This window comes from Miscanthus floridulus, chromosome 1, assembly GCF_019320115.1.
Source record: "Miscanthus floridulus cultivar M001 chromosome 1, ASM1932011v1, whole genome shotgun sequence".
Classification (NCBI taxonomy): domain Eukaryota; kingdom Viridiplantae; phylum Streptophyta; class Magnoliopsida; order Poales; family Poaceae; genus Miscanthus; species Miscanthus floridulus.
Genome location: NC_089580.1, coordinates 14,380,773 through 14,390,011, shown reverse-complemented (window position 1 = coordinate 14,390,011; position 9,239 = coordinate 14,380,773).

Sequence of the window (9,239 nt, the reverse complement as noted above, 5' to 3'; positions counted from 1 at the left end):
AACATGTGCCACTCCCTTAGTGAAACAAGGTTAGTTAGTACTATGCAACACACTCATGAAACATGTGAAACATGGCCTTGAAACAAAGGTAACATTTCACTTGTTCTTCCATGTTTCAATGCATGTGATGCCTGATTCTTGTGTGACCAATGTATGGTGTGGCCAATTATTCTCCTAAGAACCTTAGTTATACATAGGATGTCATTTGGAACATTGTTCATGTTGATCATTTTGCCTAATTAGGTTTCCAAGTCATGGTTGACCAATTTGGACCCCTAGAGCTCCTGTGTTTGACTATTTAAAAAGTGTAGCTTAGGATGTTTGCATGGCTGAGCAACCTGAAGCAAAGTTGTAGCAAATTTAATAAGGAACAAACTTTGTTTAGAAGCCAAGTCATGAAAAAGTGCACAACATGCTCCAAAAGGGCCCACAAGTCAGCATTGAAGGTGGACTCAACACTTGAAAAATTTTCTAAGTCCTAATACATTTTTAGTTTGTTTGAGCCAACTTTGGCATGATTTTACTCTCCATCCTTTGCGAATTAGACTTTGGTCTCTAAATGAGTTTTGTAGCTGGAACATAGGGCTTCAACTTTTGCTTAGGTAGTTTGCGCTAATGATCAAAGGATTCGGAAGTCCATCGACTCCAAATGGCGCTGTTAGTCGGCTTCATCAGGCCTGATGGCCATTCTGACCAGACCGATCATGGCCGACCGTGGCCAGGAGGTTGCCGCCACGTGGCCACCATGCGCTCGACTTGGCCTAACCGTGCCGCGCGCTGGCCAGCTTGAAATGGACGACGCCCTACTGCCTCTCCACTCGCCTGCACGCGCTCTGCCTCCTCCGTTGCTTCCTCTGCTCGCCCGAAGCACCGCAGCAGCTCCACCTTTGCTCCGCTGTACTCGCGCCTGCTCACTGTGGCACCGCAGCCAGCCAGCTCCCGCCAATAGCTGGTGTACCGACGATCCTGGTGTACCGACGATCGAGTGTACCATTGGAAAAAGAATCTTCCATAAGACCTTCTGTGACATTGGATCGGGCATCAATATAATCCAAGGTAATGTATGAATATTTATTCGGTAATGAACCTTTGTTCCCTACATATATGTAGTTCTAGATGGTGGACCAATCAATCTAATTCCCTAAGGGAATAGCGATGGACGTTATGGTAAGAATACAAGATCACTATGCCCCTACCGATTTCATGGTCCTAGACATAGGAGAAGAAGAAGACGATACACCCATCATCCTTAGAAGACCATTCCTCAACACCACCAATGTGATCATCTACATCAGATCTGGACAAGTCCACTTTCAATTCTCTAGAGAAAAGGTACGCTATTATTTCAATAGTTATACTACTTATAAACAGCCGAAGAATAGCCGCTCCAGGAGAAGACGTCGATCATCCCAACGTCAAAGGAACCAACCCCGATGGAATGAATGGGAAGATGAAGAACCTAAAGCACCTATGAAAGATGAACCTACTCCACCTAAGACAAGTCCACAGCCCAAGCAGGTGTGGAAAGAAAAGGTGACATCATCATCAGAGTCACCATCACAAGAAGTGCGGTCATCTGGGTCTCCACCGCTGAGACTGGATGATGCACCCAAGGTATGAAGGACTTCTCCCCAGTCAAGTCCTATCCGGAGGACTTAAAAATCTGAACCCCCACCGTGAGGTGACAACGGTAGTTATCCACATTTACTTTCTAGCATTGCATAAATTATTTGTCTCTTTAGCATATTTACTTTTCTGTATTAGAATTGCATTTAGAAAAGAAAAATAAAAAGTTTCATTATTGCATTACATCATTGCATCAGGAAAATCCTAAGCCCCAAGTGAATAAATCTATGGTGTGTAAACACCTACGGAAGTATTCACTGTGGTGGCATAAAAATAAAAATACTATGCATACATGTTTTCCTTTCTGCATTATATAAATAAGAAAATCAAAAAATATTAAATAGACATCCTGCTAGAACTTTGTCAATTAGAAAATCTGTCTAAACCTTCAAGGACAACAAATCTTTGAATGGCTGACCGCTAACCCCTTATCCTAATCTGTGCCACGAGTTTTGGTGTTCTTGTTGGAGTATTTTGCAGGATGACACATAAGATCAAGAGCAAGTTCATTCGGCTAAAGTCATCTCGCTCCACCCATGGATGAGAAGGACATACGCTTGCAAACACACTCTGAGAAGGATCACTCAACATTCAATAATCGACCACAGCAACATCCAGCTTGGGGGAGGAGCATCCCCCATGTATCTAGCTAAGTATTTCTTTCCTTTAGTTTTACTATTTTTGAGTTTGCTTTATATTAGCTAAAGAAATAAAAAGATGCATAACAAACTAAAACAAAAAAATTATCTTAGCTAATTAGTTATATATATACATTAGTATTAAGGTGTGATCTTAAATCTTGAAACCACAATAAAAAAGTGTGTCTAGATTTCTTTAAAATTTGATTTTTAAGAGCTAAATAAATGGACTCTGAGGACGATCTTCTAAAATGGAAATGATGAATAGTTGCTCTATTATAATTCCTTTCAAGTACCTAGTTTTTAACCTTGAATTCTCTCGAGTTTTGGATACGACTGTCTTGATATAAGAATTTACTCTGAACTTGCAACTCGTGGGTAGCGTATGCTTGATCTAAGTTTAGGTAATTGACGGATATGATATGAGAAGGTCTGAGCTGCTATTTATCTTGTTTCAAGTGATACTAGAGTTCTAGAGATTTATCTTTTGAAAAACATAAAAATTCTACATGATGAGCTCCTGTATGACAAAGCTTGAATTTCTACCAGAGACATATTTTGTAAGCGTGGTGCTTATATATTGTTTACCTGTGAATATACCCTATATTCTGGGTCATGTGGTAGATCGCGGACGTGACACTCCCATTGAGTCCTTTGTAGTCCACTCCCCGATGTAGGTAGCACGTAGGATCTGATTACGAAGGGGGACAAGTTCTGTTCTTAATCTCCCTTAGTAATATCCCTTATGTGTAGATATGAAGATGATCTTAGCCATGATTACTAGGTGTAATTGCACTAATCAATGTATGCTTTAATTTGTAATTAAGAATGACTTAGGAATTATTCCTCTAATATTCTACCTGACCATGCTATTGTCATAGAAAGGAGTACTCTGAATGATTTATCATTGATCAATACTTATTATATATATATACCTTTTATCCTATGACTTACCCCTGTTATGAGTAGAACATTGGTTATGGTTTACTTCTCCATCAATAGTATAAGTTATCAATACATGTCCATGCTAGACCTTCCCTGTGGTAAAAAATACAAATAACGATATCTGGAATACTCTCAGGTCAAGTGCTATAATGGTATATTATCTATGCGCTTGCAGATCCTTTTTCATTCATATCTATATATTCTTTCTAGTCACATAAGATGATAAAGAACTACTTAGTATCATTCTAGTAGTGATGATAGGCAGCACCAACAAGCATCTCTGGCACCATCACTAGGGATGACAACCTAGTAAAGTAATGTCAGGAGATGTAGGTAATTAATAGGTGGCTATTAAAACAAGTGACAAGTTAATAAATACCAACATTGTCTTAGTTGTAGTACTCGATATATTCGAAGTAGTCAAGCCAAAAGTTTCTTTGAGGGCTTCAAATCTTTCTCTGACGAGCGCAGAGCAAAAGACTTCACTCTATGGAGTTGCTGGTCCTCCGGTATGCTCCCCTAGCCCCTCTTGGGCGCTGCAAATGTCCAAATCCTAAGCCACGCTTGGTGTAGTCGATGCAATCATAGTAGTGGAAGTAGATGCTCGAACCCTAGTTGTTGGTGGGTTCCTCGAGCCAAAGTGGTTGATGAACATGTAGTAGACCTCGGTAGTATCAAAGGAGTTGATGTAGACCCTTGAACTCAACAATGGAGGTAAGTCATCATGGGCATTGATGCCAAAGGTGTTGACGAAAGCTCTCGAGCTGTTGTAGTGGGTCAAGATGATGGCAAAGCCCCTCTTGCCGAACTGTTTGGCAAAAGTGAATCCTAGAGGTTTGTCGAAGATGTTGGCAAAGCCCCTCCTGTCAAAGTGTTGGTGGAGGCATGTCATTATGGTTCGCCTAAGATGTTTGTGAAGACCCTCCTATAGAGGTTTTTAGCAGAGGTGATGTTGGTATAGACGCCAAAGGTGTTGGCGATGCCCCTCTGAAAGCTCTAGTTTGGTTTTTGGTAAATTGATGAAACCCTAAGTGCTAACCTAGTTTATCAAGTGATCATGAGATAGGTAGCACATTCCAAGTGGTGAAGCAAATGAAGATCATAACATAATGATGGTGATGCCATAGTGATGATCAAGTGCTTGGACTTGAAAAGAAGAAAGAGAAAAATAAAAGACTCGAGGCAAAGGTATAAATGATAGGAGCCATTTTGTTTTGGTGATCGAGACACTTAGTGAGTGTGATCACATTTAGGATCAATAGCCATACTATTAAGAGGAGTGAAATTCGTATCAAAATGCAGTTATCAAACTGCCACTAGATGCTCTAACTCATTGCATATGCATTTAGGATCTAGTGGAATGCTAACACCCTTAAAAATGTTTGTGAAAATATGCTAACACATGTGAAAATATGCATTTAGGGTGAAGAAGATAGAGTTGCAAAGGAGTTAGTCATGCTGGTCACACAGTGACCGGACACTGATCTCGGTTGGACCGGCGCATCCAGTCAGTGGTAGCTAAGGACGCGTAGCGTCGGTCTTCGACCGGACGCTGGCTGGGTGCGTCTGGTCGCACCTATGTGGCATGCGCAGAAGTGACGTTGAGTGACCGGACGCTGGGTGAGTCCGGTCGAGCATGACCAGACGTGTTCAGTCGTGATTTTTCATTTCTGGTACCTTAGGAAATGACCGGACGCTGGTGCTGGAGCGTCCGGTCAGTTTGAGCAACGCGTCCGGTCATCACTTGACCGTTGAGATCAGATGAACAGCGTTTGAAGCCAATGACACGTGGCAAGCATCAGGTGACCGGACACTGGGGTCCTGTGTCTAGTCAATCTGATCGAAGCGTCCGGTCAACCCGAGCAGTGACCATTGAAGGGGTATAATGGTTCTATTTTGTGGGGGCTTCTATTTAAGCCCCTTGGCCAGCTCAAGCTCACTCTCTTAGCCATTTGCATTAACATAGCAACCTTATGAGGTTAGCCAAAACCCTCCCACTCATCTCCATCATTGATTCAACATCTTTGTGAGATTGAGAGTGAATCCAAGTGCATTACTTGAGTGTTTGCATCTAGAGGCACTTAGTGTTCGTGTTTTGCTGTGGGATTCACTTGTTACTCTTGGTGGTTGCTGCCACCTAGATGGCTTGGAGCAGCGAGGATCATTGAGCGGAGGGTGGTGATTGTCTCTGGCTCCGATCATGGTGATTGTGAGGGGTTCTTGACCTTTCCCCGATGGAGAGCCAAAAGGTACTTTAGTAAATTGCTCGTGGCTTGTGTGATCCTCATCTTATGTTGGTTGTGCAGCACCCTATTGAGGGTTTGGCGTGTGATGCCAATTAGCGCGTGAACCTCCAAGTGAGTGAATCGCCATAACGAGGACTAGCTTGTCGGCAAGCAAGTGAACCTCGGTAAAAAATGATTGTGTCATCATTTGATTCTGAGGTGATTGGTCTTCATTGATATTCATTCTTGTGATTGATTGGTTCACTCCTCGACATGGCGGTATAACTATCTTGCTTTCTCTCTTTATATTACCGCAAACTAGTTATCAAGCTCTTTATTGTAGCTAGTTGTGAGAGCTTGTTAGTTTGGTTAGTGTGGCTCTTTAGTTAGCCTTTGAGAGCACACTAACTTAGTGTAGTGCCATAGTCATTGTGTGGTTAGAAACTACATAAACTAGAATTGTGGTAGGTGGCTTGCATTTTAGTAGGCTAGCGCAACACTTGCTTCGCCTCATAATTGTCTAACCAGTTTGTTAAGTATTGTTGTAGAATTTTTAATAGGCTATTCACCCCCTCAAGCCATTTGGGCCTTTCAAGTGGTATCAGAGCCGAGGTCACCGTGATTTGAGGCTTAACAACCTTCGGTGTAAAAATGACTCAAATCAACAACACTAAGAAGCCACCCCAATTTGATGGCTCAAATTATCCCTATTGGAAAGTAAAGATGACAACTTATATTAAGTCAATCAATAGGAAGGTTTGGAAGGTGGTAGAGACAAAGATTGAGATTGAAGATGAAGAGGCTCTTGTCAAGCCAGCAAACAAGTTGGAAACACTCATCCTAAGAAAAGCATGATGAGCACTAGTAAAGCATTTGAGTTATTGCACATGGATTTGTTTGGGCCAACTCAATACACTAGCATTGGTGGCAACAAATATGGCTTTGTGATAGTGGATGATTATACTAGATACACATGGATATTATTTCTAGTGGATAAAAGTGATGTGTTTGCAACATTCAAATCATTTGTCAAAGGCATTCACAACGAGTTTGAAACAACCATCAAGAGAGTTAGAAGTGACAATGGTAGTAAGTTCAAAAACACTAGAATTGATGAGTTGTGTGATGAATTTGGAATTAGACATCAATTCTCGGCCAAGTACACTCCACAATCAAATGGCCTTGTTGAGAGAAAGAATAGAACACTCATTGATATGACAAGGTCTATGCTTAGTGAGTACAATGTGAGTCAATCTTTTTGGGCCGAAGCTATCAACACGGCTTGCTATTGTAGCAACCATCTCTATTGTCACCCGTTAAAAGAGAAGACACCATATGAGTTGTTGAATGGTAGAAAGCCCAACATTGCATATTTTTGGGTCTTTGGTTGCAAATGCTATATCTTGAAGAAAGGCACTAGATTGGGTAAGTTTGACAAGAAGTGTGATGAAGGATTCCTACTTGGTTATTCCACTACAAGCAAAGCATATAGAGTTTAGAATTTGGATAGTGGTACTCTTGAGGAAGTTCATGATGTTGAATTTGATGAAACCAAGGGTTCACAAGTAGAGAATGAGAACTTGGAAGATGTTAGTGGCATTCAACTTTCAAATGCCATAAAGAACATGGATGTTTGTGAATTGTGGCCTAGGCAAGTGAATGATGATGAAGATGATCAAGTGCAAGTGCTCTCCAACTCAAATGTGCAAGATGATACAAATCAAGCTAGTACAAGTGGCTCTCATGATAATGAACAAGATCAAGTGGCTAGTACATCATCTCAACACAATGATTAAGCAAGTGCAAGTGATCAAGTTCCAATCCTCCAACCAACCAATGTTGCAAGGGATCATCCATTGGACACTATCATTGGTGATATTTCAAGAGGTGTGCAAACTAGATCAAGATTAGCTTCATTTTGTGAGTATTTCTCATTTGTGTCATACATTGAACCGAGGAAGATAGATGAAGCATTGAAGGATGTTGATTGGGTGAATGCTATACATGAAGAATTGAATAACTTCACAAGAAATCAAGTATGGGAATTAGTAGAGAGACCAAAGGAATACAATGTGATTGGAACCAAATGGGTCTTTAGAAACAAGCAAGATCAAGATTTGATAGTAGTAAGGAACAAAGCAAGATTAGTAGCACAAGGATATACACAAGTTGAAGGTCTTGACTTTGGAGAAACATATACCCCGGTTGCTAGATTGAAAGCAATTAGAATCTTGCTAGCCTATGCTTATGCCCACAACATCAAGCTCTATCAAATAGATGTCAAGAGTGCATTTCTCAATGGTTATATCAATGAAGAAGTATATGTTGAGCAACCTCCTGGTTTTGAAGATGATAAGAAGCCCGACCAAGTGTACAAGTTGAAGAAGGAATTGTATGAGAGCAAGGTATGAGAGATTGAGGGATTTCCTACTCTCTAAAGGGTTCATGATGGGCAAGGTTGACACCACTCTTTTCATCAAGAAGATTGGAAAATACTTATTTGTGTTATAAATCTATGTTGATGACATCATATTTGGATCAACAAATCAAGATTTTTGTGATGAATTTAGAAAGATGATGGCTAATGAATTTGAGATGTCCATGATTGAAGAGTTAAGTTACTTCCTTGGTTTTCAAATCAAGCAATTGAAGAATGGTACATTTGTGAGTCAAGGCAAGTATATCAAGGACATGATCAAGAAGTTCGGCATGAGTGATAGCAAAGCCATTAGCACACCAATGGGAACAAATGGCAACTTGGATAGTGATGCAAGTGGCAATATAGTGGACCAAAAATTGTATCGGTCTATGATTGGAAGCCTACTCTATGTGACCGCATCAAGGGCGGATGTCATGTTTAGTGTATGCATGTGTGCGAGATTTCAAGCCTCACCAAGAGAAAGTCATTTGAAGGCTACAAAGAGAATATTGAGGTACTTGAAGCATACACAAAATGTTGGTTTGTGGTATCCCAAAAGAGCAAAGTTTGAGCTAGTTGGTTACTCCAACTCGGATTATGCGGGATGCAAGGTTGAAAGGAAGAGCACATTGGGCATATGTCAATTGTTGGGAAGATCACTTGTTTCATGGTCATTAAAGAAGCAAAATAGTGTTGCATTATCAACCGCTGAAGCCGAATACATATCCGTCGGTAGTTGTTGTGCACAAATACTTTAGATGAAGGCCACTTTGAGTGACTTTGGAATCAAGTTCAAGAAAGTGTCATTGCTATGTGACAATGAGAGTGCAATCAAGTTGACCAACAATCCGGTTCAACATGCAAGAATAAAGCATATTGATGTCCGCCACCATTTCATAAGAGATCACCAACAAAAAGGGGACATTTGTATTGAGAGTGTAGGCACCGAAGATCAACTTGCCGATATATTCACCAAGCCATTGGATAAGAAAAGGTTTTGCAAGCTAAGAAATGAGTTGAACATATTGGATTTCTCAAATATGTGTTGATGCACCCCCACTCATATGACATGCTTCTCCTTCGAGCAATCTAAGGTAAAAGTTGATTGGCATGGCATACATCCTTACTAAGGAAAGGTCTTGACTTTGGAGAAACATATACCCCGGTTGCTAGATTGAAAGCAATTAGAATCTTGCTAGCCTATGCTTATGCCCACAACATCAAGCTCTATCAAATAGATGTCAAGAGTGCATTTCTCAATGGTTATATCAATGAAGAAGTATATGTTGAGCAACCTCCTGGTTTTGAAGATGATAAGAAGCCCGACCAAGTGTACAAGTTGAAGAAGGAATTGTATGAGAGCAAGGTATGAGAGATTGAGGGATT